The 18,583-nt window shown below is 36.1% G+C and overlaps 1 protein-coding gene and 1 long non-coding RNA gene across 4 annotated transcripts in view; one reads left to right on the forward strand and one right to left on the reverse strand.

Moving 5' to 3' along the window:
* The window catches only part of LOC148116784 (uncharacterized), a 30,584-nt gene extending 14,513 nt beyond the window's left edge, over positions 1 to 16,071 (forward strand). The window contains exons 3-4 of one of the 2 annotated variants that reach the window (XR_015733805.1): positions 3,415 to 3,502; positions 15,891 to 16,071. This is a non-coding gene — a long non-coding RNA (uncharacterized LOC148116784). Of the gene's footprint in view, positions 1 to 3,414; positions 3,503 to 3,579; positions 3,669 to 15,890 lie in introns of those variants that run through there. The other variant, XR_015733806.1, reaches the window with a different exon arrangement.
* Positions 1 to 18,583, reverse strand: part of CSMD1 (CUB and Sushi multiple domains 1) — a 1,102,994-nt gene that overhangs the window by 597,371 nt on the left and 487,040 nt on the right. The window lies entirely within an intron of this gene.

The following is an 18,583-nucleotide window of genomic DNA, read 5'->3' on the forward strand; positions in this document are numbered from 1 at the left end:
GACCTTGACCAGAAGAAAAAATGATTGCCGAGAATTGATTTTTAATTACTTCTAACTGAGCAATGCTTAACTAAACTCACTAAAGAGAAATCACAGTGCCAGACAATTAAACGAAATGATTTAAATGTAATTAACGCCTTGGAAAGGTCACACACTTTCCAAAAGGGGTTTTACTACTTCATGAGTCAGTAAGTGACATATACCATTCAGATTTATTTTTTAATAATTTGGAGAAATATTTGATATCTCTGTAACCAGGGGTGGGTTCTACTTACCTTTTCTATCGGTTTACAACGGGATCGCACACGCACGCCTTGCTTCTGTGCATGTACAGAAGCTTCTGTGCATGCACAGATCGCCGATTATAATATCCAGGGCAGTGGGCGGGGCCTCCCACTGGTTTTACTACCAGTTCTTGTGAACCAATTCGAACCGGGGGCAACCCACCACTGTCTGTAACTCACTAATTTATTCTCTCCCTACAAGAAATGGGGTGGCGTGATGGCTGAGCAGTTAAGATTCTGGGCTTTTCAGCTAGAAAAGCCAGCCGCCTGGATTCGACACCTGAGCAACACACGACGAGGTGAGCTTCTATTTTCACCTAGTTCCTGCCCACCTAGCAGTTTGAAAGCATGCAAATGCAAGTAGATAACTAAGTACCACTTTGGTGAGGAGGAAACAGCTCTCCATGATATCATGCTGGTCACATGAACTTGGAAACATCTTCAGAGAGTGCTGGCTCAATGGCCCTTGAAACAGAGATGACTAATCAGCAATGACTAGCGGAGTAAAATCCACAGGGACTTGTCTATGGAGATTCTTAGTCATGCAGGTCATGGTTGTCCCAAAAGTGCTTTTTCCAAAGGCATCTGGACTTTGCTTTTCCTTACAAAAGAGAAACCAAGTCCTGCTTTTTGCCTTTGGAAAAAGCACCTTTGGCATTTGCATTGACAATCTTTTCCTCCTGCAAGAAATACTCAGATACCTACAAGATTTCATGCAGTTCCTTAAGTAGGCTCTAAGCATGCATGGAGTGAGACAGAGCAACATAAATTTGGTAGAATTATAATTTTAAATGAAAGAGAGAAAATGTTTTTCTATCCTAATCAAATGAAGTTTTATTCTGAAGAATTTAATCGTAGCATTGGAATTAGTCCTCAGATGTTACTCCTTGTGTTTTATTCCAAGCAAGGAGCTATTGATCTGCTTTATCATTTTATCCAGTTCCCCAAATGTTCTCATGCATTTATTGCAATTGATTCATTTTCTGTATTAAAATTTCCATATCAAGAGATGGAGAAAAGAGATTTGATACCAATATATGACTTTTTATTCCACTTCTAGGAACTGAAACAGTATCTACACTGCAGTTTCATTTCTGTGATTTTGACAACAAAAGTAGGGAAAAGGAAAATGAAGAAGTTGTTTGGTAGAATAATCCACATAAAAAGTTTCTCAATTGGTTACTTAGATATTCTTTGAAAAGTTACATGTTCATTCTAGGATATTGACATTCTGTCCTGTAGGCTTCAGACAATGATACCACAGCTGAAAATTTCCTCTACTTTAGTAGCCATCTATCTCACCTTACTTGGTGATGTGCCTGTAGATAGCTTCTCTAGATGTTCTTCGGAGTTAAGACGATTAATACGGAAAACATAGATAACCTCTGTAATTTTTGAATGGCATAGAGGTCAATACTTGCACTTTTAATTGGCTCTAGATGCTGAAATGAACTAGAGACTAATTAAAATTACAAGCTACTATTGCAATCAAGTTCTGTTTGCTAAGACTAGTTAGCAGTCTGTTCACCTGATTCTTGATAAAACACTTCAAGAGATTTTGCAGTGAAATCATACCAATACACAAAATACCATAAAAGGATATAAAATTTCATCGCATGAAGCCATTACAGACATGAATACCCATCAGTTGCAAAACCCATCATTTGTTCACACTTTTTGGGTGATGACAGCAATCTTATAGTGAGTTGTTGCTCTATGAGAAAACTATTCTCACTTATTAAAGTCTTTCTATTCAAAAGTACTAAAACAATATATACAGTATAAAATAAAATAAAAATAAATAAAATAAAATAATAATGCTTGAATTGAAATCTAGTTTTTTCTACTAGGAATTTTTCCAGAATAATTTTCTTTAAAAATAAATAAATCACAATTTATCAAGATATACTTTATGCTGACAGCTAAAAGGACAAATTTAGCCCAACAATATCAGACTGGAGAACCAAACTAGATGCATATGTCACAGTGGCAAAATTAATAGTATATATTTCTAAAAGAAGTTCAGAATATTAATTTTTAGAGTCTTCACAGTAATTTGCAATTACATCTCAAGATGGTGTAACTCTAGTTTTGTACATTCCATTGCAAGGTAAATGGGGACCCAAAAACCCTAATTCTTAGATTAATATATAATCAGCTACAAAGTAAACAAAAACAAATTTATCCATTGCCACTGGCAATCTTATATGCCCTTTTGGTGTAGGTAAAATGTACAGACCATTTTCAAAGTGAGTCATCCTAGAACATCTTGCAATAAACCAAATGAAAAGTTACCGGAGCATGGATAAGCAACCTGTATCTTCTTTGTTTACCACTGTGCATTGGGTTCAACAGTGTCTCCAAAGGATTACTCTTAAGGAGAAAAACTCCTTACTCAACAAGTTAAATAAATAAAATAACACTATTTTTAATTATCTGAACTATTTTATTATTATTTTTTTACTTTTTTGGCCTTAGGTCCATAATCTTTCCAAAATTTAGAAACCTCCCAATTTTGTTCTGTAGTTAGCTGTTATTTATGCGTTGGATAGCTTGGTCCACAGGTAAACAATTTATAGCCTGTAAGGTCATGTTTGTTTTCAAGTACCACAAATAACCAAAAACCCACGTACTGAGATGGCCCACTTGTATACCCTCCTTAAAAAAGGGTTTAACGTTTTTGGGACTTAAACGAGCCCCATGGGGATTTATCGGTGGAAATAGGGTCACTATATTTCAAGAGCATTCTTTCCTTCTTCAAAATTCACAAAGGAGCCTTGGTGGTGCAGCGGACTAAAGTGCTGTTAAGTAGCACTTAGCTGCCAGCTGCCTGCAATTACTGCGAGTTCAAATCTCACCAGGCTCAAGGTTGACTCAGCCTTCCATCCTTCTGAGTTAGGTAAAATGAGGACCCAGATTGTGGGGGCAATAAGCTGACTTTGTATAAAAAAGAACACCGCTTAGGGGGACCCGAAAGCCCTACTAAGCAGGTATATACAAAAGTATGAAGGCTATTGCTTAACGCATTGTAAGCCGCCCTGAGTCTCCGGAGAAGGGCAGCATATAAATCGAACCAATAATAAAAATAAAAAAATAATAAAACAAAGTTGTTTTTGTTTCTTTTATTTAGCATCATTACATCATCAGAATTACCCACAGCCCTCTACCTGGTCATGGTAGCAACGGATGTCTTCTGCCATCTTCAATATATTTTCCAAGTAAGTTTATTAAGAAGAGTCTAATTTCGTGTAGAATATTATCTTTTAAAGAAACTAGTATCATTTTCTTTCCTTAGGAGGATTGTAACATTTCCTTGATGCAACTGGAAATGCTATTTATATGTTCACATGGTGGATTTCTTGTTTAATCAATTTGTACAGCCACCCTACTGAGCACCTGACTCCAGCCAGCTTATGTCATCAATAACAGTAATAATCAACAAAGACCACATAATAAAGCAAAGTATAAAATCTAGTCTTGTATGTGTGTATTTGTGTGTGTGTGTGTGTGTGTGTGTGTGTGTGTGTGTACTTTGATGGTACTGGTGATGTATAAGTCATCCATGGATCAAATCACTCTCAGATCTAATGCCAGGAGACAGACCTTATTTTTGGATGCCTTGCAGAAGATAGGCAGGATCTGGACTTATTGAATCTCAGAGGGGATCCACTACAAAGGATAGAAGCACAAACAAAGAAGACATTTTTGTTCAGCTTGCCAGATGACATTGTCCAAATGAACTAAAGAACACCAAACCTCTTAAATCTTACTGCATAGACAGGTGTAATTGGAAATAGATGGTCCTGCAATTATAGGATCTAGATTTATAGGTAAGAACCAGTACCTTCAATTCACGTGGACACACGCTGATAACCAATGCCGTTCATACAGCCGCGATTTCCACTACCGGTTCAGGCAAACCAGTCTGAACCGGTTGAATACCATCTCTGATTATTTGTCAAGAACCTGCATAATTAACTTGTGCTATATGCAGATGATACCACTCTACTGACAGAAAGTGAAAAGGAACTAAAGAGCCTCTTGATGTGGTGAAGAAGGAGAGTGCAAAAGTTGGCTTGAAACTCAACATTAAGAAAACTAAGATCATGGCATCCAGCCCTCTCAATTCCTGGCAAATAGATGGGGAAGAAATGGAGGTAGTGACAGATTTTATTTTCCTGGGCTCCAAGATCACCGCAGATGGGGACTGCAGCCAAGAAATTAAAAGACACTCCTGGGGAAGAAAGCTATGGCAAAATTATACAGCATACTAAAAAGCAGAGACATCACCCTGCCAACAAAAGTGTGTACAGTCAAGGCTATGGTTTTCCTAGTTGCAATGTATGGCTGTGAAAGTTGGACCATAAGAAAGGCTGAGCGCCAAAGAATTGAGGCCTTTGAACTATGGTGCTGGAAAAGACTCCTGCGAGTCCCTTGGACTGCAAGGCGATCAAACTGGTCAGTCCTAGAGGAGATCAATCCTGACTGCTCTTTAGAAGGCCAGATCCTGAAGATGAAACTCAAATACTTTGGCCACCACATGAGAAGGAAGGACTCACTGGAGAAGAGCCTAATGCTGGGAAAGATTGAGGGCAAAAGAAGAAGGGGACGACAGAGAATGAGGTGGTTGGTTGGAGTCACTGAAGCAGTCGGAGTGAGCTTAAATGGACTCCAGAGTATGATAGAGGACAGGAAGGCCTGGAGGAACGTTGTCCATGGGGTCGCGATGGATTGGACATGACTTCGCAACTAACAACAAATTATTTTCCAAGTTTTGATACAGTTTTCACATTGCAGCCAGGTTGAGATATTTAGTCGCAACAATAAGTACATGTATTTTGGTTGAAAGAGGAAAATCCATAAGATGCACCCTATCTATAATGATCAATGTTTAAATGCATACATACAATGACATGATTGTGCAATTGTGCAGAGTGAGCGTTTAAATTTTATTTACACAATGATATGCATGCGCACACACATGTGCGCACACACACATGTATATATATATTTAAAACAATCATCTCATGTGGGAATAATAAAAAATAATGGATTTGATTACTTTATCATATAATGAATGCTGTAAAAGTGAGGCTCCAGTGGTCATAGATTGTCTTCCAGCAGTGCAATAAACAAATGTAATATACTGTAGATGCATGCTTCAGTTGCTGATTTCCGAAAGTCTGAACCGCAGTTTTCTTCTTCGCTCTCCTTTTCCTTGTTAAATTGATGTATTGAAATTGAATTTAAAAATAATTTGCTTCAATCAAAATCCCACAGGAAATGACTGAAATGAAAGATAAACAACAAAGACACGAATAATTGCAGAGCAAAGGAAATGTTGGCATATTCACAGGTTTCTAGAGACATAAAAGAAAAAAAACAACAACCCAGGCCTATAATCTGCTTTAAAATGCTTGGATTTGCAAGAGAAAAATGGTAGCTAGAAAATACTTGGGAGATTTCCTAGAATAAAATGATTCCAGAATTCTCTCCGGCTGACTATTTAACAGATCTGATTATAATAACAGTTAAATTAGTCTACTGTTATTGCTACTTATTTTATACAATAAAAGGGATATATTTTGGTATTATAAGGGGAATTATTTTTACTGATATTAATAACTATTAACTGTTACCTTCAACAAAATAAATCCTAAAGAAGGCATTTACCAAGCAATTGCTTGCATACAAATGATCAACAAACAATTTCAAATTGCATGATAACAAAACAACATTGAAATTGATGTAATGAGGTTAGCACTGGGCCATATTAACCAGAGCTATTTAAATGGTGCTGCACTGGAGTGGTTATCAGATTGCATGATGGCAAGCCTATAAAATAATTGGTGTAATAAAAGCAGTCACTTACTCTCATCTCAGCATTTACAATCTCCAGTTTAAACAGGGAATATCTGCATCCAACACCTCTTATGATGTAATTTATCCTCTCCACTTTTTTCAAATAACATGGATTGCAATTAATAATGAAAAACAAACTTTACCTAGCTTTAAGTGACACTGAAATTACTGAAGCTTTCATAACTATGAAGGATGCTTTTGGAAAGACTAGGGTTCATTTAAACATGAATGGAGAACTGCAGGTCTGCAGTCAGCAAGTAGGAAAACAGTTAACTCTTTAAAGCTTACCATATTTGGAAAGGGATAGAGGTAAACCTAAACAGAAACCTTCCAAAGCTTTCATAAATCACACTGGAAAATAAAGGATCGGAACAAAACCAGGCTGCTGTCATTGGGTTGTCTTGTAGATGTTATAGACTGACCTTTGACCTAGACATTATCTTGCTCTTATTACCGTTGTTGTTACTTAAGAGGAAAAGCCAAAAGCTAATAAAGTGGTGGAATTGCTCCTAAGGTCACACAATAGAGTTAAATGGCAGAAACTCCAGTAAAAGAGCTGTTTGTTCAATTTTAGAAAGACAAAACTGGCTTGCCAGTAACTACCAGAAGACACAGTAGGCACTAAATTAAAGGACTTTTAAAAAGGAACTATGTAGATAATTATTATTTATTAGCCGTGGTCAACTTGCCCCGAGTCTTTTAGTAGAGTGAATCATCATCATCATCATCATCATCATCAGTCAATCAACAAACTGAAGAAGGAGAAGTGAATAGAAAATTTCAGTTGGGTCACTAGTCTTAGGGGGCCTGGTAGTTGGGAAAGCAAGAAAGGGTTCTGTCTTATGAAATCACAAATTATCATTTGTGATTTGTGATTTGTGATCACTTGTAAACTGGTATTTGAAAACATGGGATGCTGATATAATCAAGGAGAGAAGCAACCCGGAATTAAGGAGAAACTTCCTAACAGTGAGGACAATTAACCAATGGAACTGCTTCCTTCCTTCAGAAGTTGTGGGTGCTTCATCACTGCAGGTCTTTAAAAAGAGACTGGACAGCCACTTGTCTGAAATGGTATAGGGTCTCCTAGAAGACTTCCAAATAGAGCTTCCTTCCAGTTCTATTCTGATTAACTATTAATATACACTCTTCATTTTCAAAAATCCTTGATGCATTTTTTTTAGTGTAACCATTTGACTTGTTTTTAGAATAGGTTTTGAGTATTTTTGTACAATGTTTTTACATTTTGTTTTATTTTGTTTTCTATTTATTTTTTCTGGTAGCTACTTTGAAAACCATTCTTGGGCAGAAACACCAAAGAAAGATGCCAACCAATTTCAGTCTATCCCATTGTTCTTCCATTTTACCTTTGTAAAAGTTTCAGGATAGAAATACATTCAGAAAAATGCACTGTAAATGGAAGGATCACAAAGATGTGATTCACACTAAAGAACAGTTAAAATGAGTCACGTTATAAATATGTAATTTGTATTTACAGATATAGAGATGTGATCATGGTTTTTGAAGAATGCAACTTCCTTAAAAGATCAAGGTCACAATTTCATTCAAAGTGAAGTACATTTTAGCCACAGAAATTAACAACTGAATGCTTTGTTTAATGGACATTGTTGCATTCAAAGAAATTTATGCTATGTTGGCAGATTTCATGTTCTATTTATAGGTATTTCATAAGCGGTATGAATTTCTGAAATTTGAATGTTATGTTGGTACCTGTCTGATACAGGACACTGAGTTTGATGAACCTTTTCTCTAAACATTACTGAAAGTGGTGAGAAGAATTCCAGGTTTTCAAATAACAAAGCAGCCAATGAAATGTTCACATTATTACCCACATGCTAAATTACTCATGCTAAATTCTACTGGAGAAATGTAAGGATAAAGAATGTTAGAGATCCTGAACAGTTAACACTTCCCTTGGCAAAATGTTCTTGTAAAAAATTATGACTGGAAACTGCTAGAGTCATTGAAGGAAAATTTGTGACTGAGGATTTCACTGAGGTAGGATTATCTAGAAAATGTTTAGGTCACTTTTTTCTAGTTAATCCCATCTCTGCTCTCTGCTGATTTAAAAAAAAAAATCTTCAGAAATAATTGCATATAGTCTGTTCAGCACAGCAACCTAGCATTTCCTGATACTCTGAACTTCCTAATACACAAAACCATTAAGTTCTTCTGTCTGTCTACCTATCTATCTACCCATCTCCCAATTATCTGTTTATCTATCTATCAATCTACCCATCTACCAATTATCTATCTATTTATTTATCTATCTTTCAAATTTATATGATGCCCAGTGGTGAAATCCGAACCGGTTTGCTACTGGTTCGCTGGCCGTGCATGCGCAGTGCACGCCAAACACATGCTCAGTGTGCACGCATGCATGCACAGTATGCTCTAAAAGGAGACTTGGGAAGGTAAGTAGAAGCAAGGGAGGGATCAGCTGTGGCGCACGATTTAGCTTCGCTACAAAGCAGGATTTCCTGCTTTCTAGCAAAGCTAAACTGTGCTGCACAGCTGATCTCTCCCCGCTTTTCTACTTACCTGCCCAAGTCTCCTTTTGGCGCGTGCTGCGCATGCGTGCAGAGCACGCATTTGGTGCACACTGCGCATGCACGGCCAGGGAAAAGGAGGCTTGGGAAGGTAAGTAGAACAGTGAGGGGGGGATCAGCTGTGGCACATGATTTAGCTTTGCCAGAAAGCAGGATTTCCTGCTTTCTAGCAAAGCTAAACCCTGCTGCACAGCTGATCGTCAGAAATAGTGGTAGCTTTTTTTAACTACCGTTTCGCCCAAACTGGTAGCTTTTTTTTTTTTTAACTACCGGTTCGTCTGAACCAGTAGTTTTTATCACTACTGGTTCACCCAAACCAGAGCAAACCGGTAGCAGTTCACCCCTGATGCTGCCCATCTTACTGTACCAACTACTTTGGGCAGTGTACAGCATGATAAAAAGGTAGTACGAAACAAATAAAAATTGAGGGAAATTACATAAAGACAAAATGTTAGTGGAAAGTGTTGGATTTCCATCCATTTGCAAAACACCAGGCTGGAGAAGACCGCACGAAGAGGAAGGTGATATGAACATACATAGACTGTCTTCAAGTCAGCCATTGTATAACTATCAAACTAAAAGCATTTTTTTCTGGTCTAAGATACAGTTTCCCCAAATTCGGTCTTCTGAAGGATGAAAATCACAAAACAGAATATGCTCCCAGTTGCTTCCTCATGATCAATATAAATACTGCCTTGTTTACTGAGACATTGTAAACTTAAATTAATATTTATATTAATCAAAAATCGATTCACCTCCTAATCATACATCATATATTATGCCAAGAAGGAAAAGCAATAAATAGCCACACAGTAATGTCCTCAAAATAATATGAGCTATTTATCTCCTTCTACAAAAGAGAGAGAGAGAGAGAGAGAGAGAGAGAGAGAGAGAGAGAGAGAGAGAGAGAGAGAGAGAGAGAGAATATTATGCAGTGGGAGCATTCCTTGCTACATAATTAAGTATCTAATTCAAACTCCTGGACAATAGACAAATTCATTTTTGCTATGTCTATGTGAAAGATAAATGAGTCCGCATTAATCATTAAAACAGACTGTATAGTTCACTCTACTTGCTGCTGTTTGATGTTCATCATAAATCAGTAAGATTAATCTTATTCCCATACATTTAATGCCATTGAATTTAATTAATATAATATCAGCGTGTCTGATGGCCACTGTGGTATTATTCTTCGAACAAAAACAGCATATACTATAAAGATAATGAAATTAATTTGCACCATATTCTGTGGAAAATTAAGCAAGATACATAATTCTGTAGGCTGTAACAATGAAAAAAATAAGTGCCTAAGCAAAATCTTACGTATTTCAGTGAGGTAAATTTAAAAGTGGATTTGAATCTAGGGTAGGATAATTGTGCTCCATTTTTTTTTTTATTTGATTCATATTAACTTCTGTTCTACACCAGGCTACATTCGGTTTGGTTTGTTTTTTTAAAATTTTGCATGAACTGACAGTTGCATGCACATTTTTCCTAATATGGTGGTTGAGGGCAGGGTAGTGGATAGGATGGGACTGGTAAAAGAATAACAGAGTTGGAAGGGACCTTGGAAGTCTTCTAGTCCAACCCACTGCTGAAGCAGGAGACCCTTACTCAACCAGAGTTGATTATGGGACTTTGTGTGAATCATGGGCTTTCAGGAAAACTATTTGATAAAATTATTGTATCAAGAATAAAATGAGGAGAAACCTTCCATTGGCCATTTTAGGTTCCCAATGTTTCTCATTTGCATTTTCTCTTCATGTGCCTTTTTTCCTATACCCATTTAAAAATGTTTGGATATGTGTTAACACAGTTCAGAAGTCTATTGGTTTAAGGATCTACATTTATTCTGGTATACTAACTAATTCAGCCTCTCTCCTAACTAGGGATTTATAAGAGATTGTGTGTGTGTGTGTTTTTTTTTTAAATGTTTTGAACCATACACTGCTAGCACTCACAGGTTTGGGACTTTTTATATACCACAACTCACCTGCTGGCTATTGTAATTGTTATAATATGTAGATTAGAAATGAAATTTAATAAAACTTTTGTGGTTTCTATGCAGGGATTTCCTGAAACTTTAAAATTATTTCGATGGTTCTTCCAGGTTGAAGTTTGAGAAAAACTAACCTAAACAAACGTCTCTCCCATTCCTACTTAATCCAAAAATGCTTCTCAGCAAAATACAAATTTAATCATATGCTACTTGATATCATACCATATCTGATGTTTTCTTAATAAACTTGATAAGTTCTGTTGTTATTTAGGGTTTCCAGGCATAGATCCTAAGTGTGCTCATGGCATCTCTGAATTATAAAATCTTCAGTAATCCCAAAATAAACAAATGCAATATATTATTGCATTAAATGTGCAATGTATTAAGTAGAATTACATATAGTAAAAAGAAAATTCTATTTCAAAACATGGATTTAAATGTGAAACTGAAAAAGTAGTCATGTCTTTTTCTTGAAATGTGTATTTAAGGACACCATCTTATACTTACATATAATGAGATGACAATTTCACTGAAGTCTATATGACAGTTGTGCCACGTGATCGTCGGAACCTTTTTTAAAAACCTTTTAAAGTATTTTTTTATTACCAGTTCACCCGAACCGGTAGTTTTTATCATTACCAGTTCATTCAAACCGGAGCGAACCGGTAGCATTTCACCCCTGGATTAGATGCAAAAGAGGAATATGTTTTTCTGGTTGAAGATCTGACCTCTAGCCACATTACTATAGACATTCAATAGCAGCTTAGTGCCAAAAAAAAAAAAAAAAAAAAAGGGGGGGGGGACAAGCAAGCTAGTATGAAGCCTATGGCAGGCAGGAATGATAAGACATTCCCTTTCCATTCAAACCAAAGTATCTAAGATTATAGCAAGTGGATTAGGAGGAGCTTCATCCTACTGATAAAATTTGAAGGAGACTCTAAGTGCTATGCTCACCCCTTTGGAAAGCCCCTTTTGACCCAAAGATATAGGCTGCCAACACCTCGACTCCAAGAAACCTCCTTTTAAATATTTTAATGCAAAGTTGGCTAAATATGGTTAAAAATAAATGGATAGGTGGATAGGTGTTCTAATAAATTATAGGACAGGTTTATATCTGTTCATCACAACTTGTTCACAAAATAAAGTTCTAGCAATTACTTTCTATCATCAGCATCCAATTTGACCTCAAATTTTTGCTTGAATAGACTCAGACGGCCTGGAAAACAGATGCATTTGTGAATTAATCTTCAAAATGCTCTTATAAAACTTTCTTTTTGCCTGTTCAGAATTGACCTAAATATTAAATGCAAAGAAAATATAATTTGATTATCGGAACCTATATGTAAATGATTTTCCAACTTCCCACTCCAAAATATAATAGGATGCTATCTGGTTTGCAGTGACAATCTCTTAATATACAGATTTCTCTCTCTTTTAATTTATAAGGAAAGTTTCTATTAGTTTGCCAGCTCAAATAGATATAAATAATTTTTTACTATTATATTATTTTTATTATAAAAGTAATTTAGTCGTAAAAGTATTTTAATTTAATCAAAGTAAGAAGAAATAAAATTGAACTTTAAAAGTTGTTTTTCCTAAATAATATAAATGTTCAATCACTGCCACCTTTGAACACCACATTTTAAATGTCATAATAGCAAAATCTTTTAGGTAATAAAAATTAATTTGCAATTGTTCATAGTACAGAGATTAATAAAGTATGCCTTTATTTTTTTTTTCTCTTTTAACTATTATACAGTTGATTAGATCTGAAAAACAGATGTAGAATTATTTAAAAGTCATTACTGCAGTTTCCAATCAAGTTCTTATTAATACATATTTGTATGATAAATTACACTAAATTATTGCCTTGAAAAACAAAAGCAGTGTTCAGTTGCTATGGGTGATACCACATATTAAAATAGATAGATTTTATCCAGCATTCATTTTACAAGTTATGAAAAGGTTTTGAAAGGTAAGATACATAGATATAGCTTTGCATAATTTAATAAGTTTATTTTTAAGCAACTTGTGCAATATTCTGTTTGATTGTAAATACAATCATATTGTTAATATGTTTTTTCAATAACCAAAGGACTTACTCCCTCGGGTTAATCTTTTGATGGAGTCAAGATAGTTAAGGCTGGAGGTCAAGAGAACATGCGACCAGAATTTGTACTGAGGGAGACATCTGTTGATATATAGTTCTTTATCACTTCCTGCTTTTTTTTCTTCTCTATTTTCCATTTCACACCCCTATTTTCTTAGTCTTTCTCTTGGTCTGTCATTTCTCTTGGTCCTTTACCTGTCTGATGAATTCTTCCCTTACTCAGATTGTTGACATCCTCCCATTGGCAATTAATCCTTCTCTCTCTGCTTAGAAATGAGTAGAAAATGGAACACTGTGATTTCTAGTCCCAACTTAGGCAGGAATCCAACTGTATAACTCTGGACCAGTCATCCTCTCTTAGTTCTAAGAAGAGGGCAAAAGACTCCCAAAATTATTGCTATGAATACTGCAAACTCTAGTACAGGAAGCCTCCAAGACTGACTTGAAGGAACAAGAAGAAGAAGAAGAACATCTTTAAACTGAAAGATAAATAGGAACTTTCGAGGGGGATGTCTCCTATTCAACTTCTAAGCAAGTGCAATCTTGCTTAGCCTTCTGAGATCAGTTGAAGTCATTAACTGATTTGTCAAAATTCTTAAGTATTAGATGCTTACACATATTGAACTGCATGATACACTGTATATATCAACACATACACAACAAATAAACTAAAAGTAATCATAATGATTGCATCAGAACTTTTTCTTGTTCAACATCCCACCCCCTCCAAATTTCACAACTGTTCAGGGGAAATCTGATGTGTGATGCTGAAATGATGAAGTGGTAGAATAGTAAAACTTGTGGGTCAGTTGCATCATTGCTACAAAGCAAGGAAAGGAGAAGTCCTTATTTGTACCTATTTTCTTTTTCAACTACATGTTGTTTATCTCCCAGGTACTTGATTATTATCAACTGAAATGCATGTCAAAGAGCAGACCTAGTTCTGCAGACCTGAAAGAGCTCTTTGGAATGAGGCTGTAAAGAACTTGGACCATTTCCAAGATGTCTTCAACATCTGATTCAGGCTTTCAAAGGAGCATCATTACAAGCCAGAAAATATAACTAACTTCCCAAATCAACTGAAATCCATGTGTCCGACTGATGAACCCAACCAAAGCAGGCACAATCGAGATGATCCAATCTCTTATTGAAAAATTTTATTGAGTACATCATTTTGGCACTGATGATGACAAAAACTAGATCTAGCTAATTCCCGCGCAAACCCACATAATTAAAGTATAGGACTTTTCCTCCCCCTGTTAGAGCAGGACACATTGTCCAATTGAGCCTCGCTGTATTGTTATGAGAAAAAGTCTTTGGCTTTGGCAAACACCTGTTGAAGTGTCCTTGGCTCTCACGGCTGTCTTCTTGAATCTGGAGCTTACATTCCATCTTCCCCTTCCCTCACCCCTGGTTCGTTGTCAAGCTGAGAAGTGATAATGGTTGCAACAGCAAAAGTGCACTTCAAATGTGACATCATGTATGTCTGAAACCTTCCACAGGTCCTCCCCTCTTGAAGACAAAAATTGCTCCTATAAGGCTAAAATTCAGCTGAAGTTCAGAATAGATATCAACTATTTTACTTTTTCAGATTACCATCCTTTTAATTCATGGACAAAGCCAATTTCATAATGTGAACCTTTACCTATTTTGGTCATTGCAACTCCCTGCCTTATTGAAGTATGAAGTTTAAATCTATTGGCCCCAGTGTGAATCAACTGGTAGACCCATATTCTGAATATGAAGCTACTTCATCAGCTCAGGCAGATAAACTGATGAACAGTAAAGATGGGTGCGACACCAGGGAAATCCTTCTTATAGTTTTATAATCATAATCTGTGTATTTATTTATTTCTTTATTGGTTTGATTTATATGCCGCCCTTCTCCGGAGACTCAGGGCGGCTTACAATGCGTTAAGCAATAGCCTTCATAATTTTGTATATACCTGCTTAGTAGGACTTTTGCCCCCCCCCCCCAAGCGGTGTTCTTTTTTATACAAAGTCAGCTTATTGCCCCCACAATCCGGGTCTTCATTTTACCTACCTCGAAAGGATGGAAAGCTGAGTCAACTTTGAGCCTGGTGAGATTTGAACTTGCAGTAATTGCAGGCAGCTAGTGCTACTTAACAGCACTTTAGTCTGCTGCGCCATCAAGGCTCTTTTGTAGTTTTAATGTTTTAATATTTTCATTATTTAGTTACTTATTTTATAAATAAATAAGCCATCCTGAGTCACCTTACAGCATAAAAATTTAATAAGTAAATAAAAATAAATAAATGAGTATGTTCTAATAGCTCAGCACAAAATAGAAATACTCCAGAACTGATACTCAAAATGTAAACCTAGAGAGAGGGGAAGAAAGACAAAGAGAGGTCCTCTTGTGTACACTAGAATTGAGCAGCAAAGCATTTAGAAGGGCAGATCTGGGAAAAATCAACCGGCTCTGCCCTCTGGGGTGTTTTCTTAAACAATAATAAAAAGTGTTTATTGGCAATAAACCAGAGGGCAAGATATTACAACTGGATAGGAAAGAAATTAGAAAGTATCAAATTGCTGTTTTTGTTTGGCACATTGGCCCCATCCAGTCGTATTTCCTTCCTTTCTTAACTGGACTGATGCAAATTGACAATCAAACCATACAATTTCTCCAAATGATATATTCATTCTTAAAGCAACATTAGTTCCTAAACACAGGACCGTTAATATTAACCAATCCACTAACTGGATTGTGTTTTCTTCATTCTCCTTCCCCAAATGCATCTTCCGGAGTGAAGCTACTTCTAGGCTGGCAAAAATACAACACACAATTTATTTGGTTCGGGCATAACATAATGTGTGAATCCAGCCACTCTGACATATTCAACAAACTGTAGTGCAGACTGCACCATCTTTCACACTCATCATACTAATCTTTCATTGGTTCAGCAACAGCTTAACAACTACGAGTGACCTCACTTGTTCCTCAGATTTGCCTGACTAGCAAGTAACTACTTTCATAAAAGTTTATGAAGCACTTAGATACCCTTTGGAAATGTATTAAAATATTGCACCTTTTTTATTCTCAGCAATTTACAGATGTACTCGAATGGGCACAGTAAGAATACTGATCTACCTGATAGAAGAAAGAAGAGAAAGTTAGTAACTTGGAGTAAGATAACATTTATATTATAGGTAAAACAGTCTGTAAATTGAGAATAAATATATAATTACTGGCACTTAATTTATGACCTGAACTAAAAGATTCTGGATACTTAAACATTTGGATACTTTATTTCTCTCTCTTTTAATGGCATGTATATAGACAAGTAAAGCACAATTTGCTTAATGACCCTCTGGGTTACTTTATATTCAACAGCAACTTAATTCTCCAAATGAAACCTATAGTATCTCAATTTTACAACATAATGTTGTAATTTTTAGGATATTTGATGTCTGCTATAGAAAAGTAAACAAGGTGAAATTACAATATAGAAGTGGAAGCCATTACAGAAGGAAAACCATCTTGATACCAACCATTAAAAAAAAAGACAAGAAGTAAAAATAATTAATAGTTTTGATAGCATCAGGTTCCTTAATATCTAATATTTAATATCTAATAATGAGTCTTCGGAGAGGGGCAGCATACAAATTGAATAAATAAATAAATAATAATAACGGGCTTCCGGTTTGCTCTTCGTAGCCACCAGACGGTCTCTCGGGACCGCCAGCCCCTTCGCCTGTAAAGAGCCGCCTGTACAGCGCAAAGGCAGCTCGAAAAACCCCATTTCCAGGACGAAATGTGGGATAGAGCAGGTGAGTGTAGGTAGAGCTCTCCGTAGCCCCCAGGGTTTTTTTTTTTACTCTTGGGGGCGGGCGGAGGAAGCTCCCTATAGCACTCGCCGCCCACTCCGGGCGTTGGGAGACTTCTGCCTTTTTGCAGAACAAGGCTACGAAGACAAGCTTTTTAAGATATTTAACAGATTAACTAAAGATGATGAGATTTGGATCTGGACCTGTGACCCTAAATTGCAAGTATTAATACTTATTTCGCAAAGGATATTCAACAAAGTAAAAAAGACCTTTTAAAATGGCGATTGCCGAAACTGGAGCAGGGAAGCTGAAAAGAGAAAGTCCTTCCGTTTCTTATTAAGTTACAAAGTAGCAGAATAAATGCTCCTGGCTACATTTGAAGGGATATGAGCTGGACCTGTGACCCTGAATTGCAAGTATCTCATTTATTTTATAACAATTATTGAAGAAGGAAAAGGAAAAGGAAAAAAGAATCTTTAAAAAGGGCGATTGCCGAGGCTTGAGAAGGGGCTGAAAGGGAGAGTCCTTCCGTTTCCTATTGAGATACAAAGTAGCTGAATAAATATTTTTGGCTACACTTGAAAATAAAGCTCTACTTTTGTGTTTTTTCTCTTCCTGGAGATTTGATATTGATCTTGGTTGGAAAGAAGTTTTTTTTTCTCTGCTGCCTCTCTTTTCTTTTTTTTTTAAAAAAATAGTTTGTGTTGAAATATGGCATTAAAGCCGGACAAACAAGCAATGGGGGGGGGATTCCCCCATTAACAAATTACGTGACCAAGTTTTAAAGCTCCAGTCTCAGAAAACTGATTTTAATATAATTGAATTTCTTTTGGAGGAGATTGTAAGAAGGGATGAGATTGTGAATCAGAACTTTGAAAAATTTAAGCAGGAAATTAAAGAATTAGTGCAATTAAAGTTTGATATTCTGGATCGAAAGATTATAAAAATGGCTAATGGCTTTGCAGAATTTATGATTAAGTTGGATGAAAATACTAACTTATTAGAGTCTAAAGTGGAAGAAATTGAGGACAATTTGGATAATAAAATACAAAAAATTGAAAATGATTTGACAAACATTCAAGACAATAGCTCAGAAGAAAAACCTAAAATGGAGGTTGAACAAAAGTCTTGTAATGCAGAAAATTTACAACAACGGATTGAAAGAGAGGTCCTAATGGTGCATTACAATTTTACAGAATATGCGATCAGACTCAGAGGTTTGCAGGAAAATAACAGAGATGATTTAAGGAAAATATCTTCTGAAATTCTGGCTGGGATTTTAAAGGTTCAACCTGAGGAAGTGTTTTGTAGGATTGACAGAGTGTACAGAATAAACTCCTGGATTGCAAAGCAAAGGCAATTGCCTAGAGATGTGGTGATTTATTTTACAGATAAAGAAATTAGGAATAATATTGTGCAAAATTCCTTCAATTCTACTTTGCAATTGTATGGAAGAAAGATATGGATCTACAAAGAGCTCCCCCCCAAGATGTTAACGGAAAGGAAGAAATTTGGTTTTCTGGTGACTGAGTTAAAATACAGAAATATTCCATTTAGGTGGGATGCCCCAGTTGGCATAATATTGAGATATCAAGGAGAAAGATACCAATTAGATACTGTTGAAAAAGCGGAAGAATTTTATCAAAATTTTTTGAAAATGAACTTAACATCTATAGGCACAATACAGGATAAGCAGAAGGAGTTGGAAATAAAGGGAAAACATCGAATTACAGAGGTTGCGGTAGACAAATTGCCTTTGGATTCTCTCGATACCCCAGCTGGATTATCTACAAATATGAGAGAAGTGGCATCTGATTTCAATGTGATGATTCACCAAGTTAAAGACAAGTATGGAAATCAATTAGCTGATATACAATTGGCAAAAAAGAAATATGAGATACAAAAACAAAACCAGCAAGATCAACTTATAAAGCAGAATGAAAACCGATCAGTTGATATACAACTTGTA

The sequence above is a fragment of the Pantherophis guttatus genome, chromosome 1 (genome assembly GCF_059756535.1).
Source record: "Pantherophis guttatus breed Tessera chromosome 1, ASM5975653v1, whole genome shotgun sequence".
In the NCBI taxonomy this organism is placed as follows: Eukaryota; Metazoa; Chordata; class Lepidosauria; order Squamata; family Colubridae; genus Pantherophis; species Pantherophis guttatus.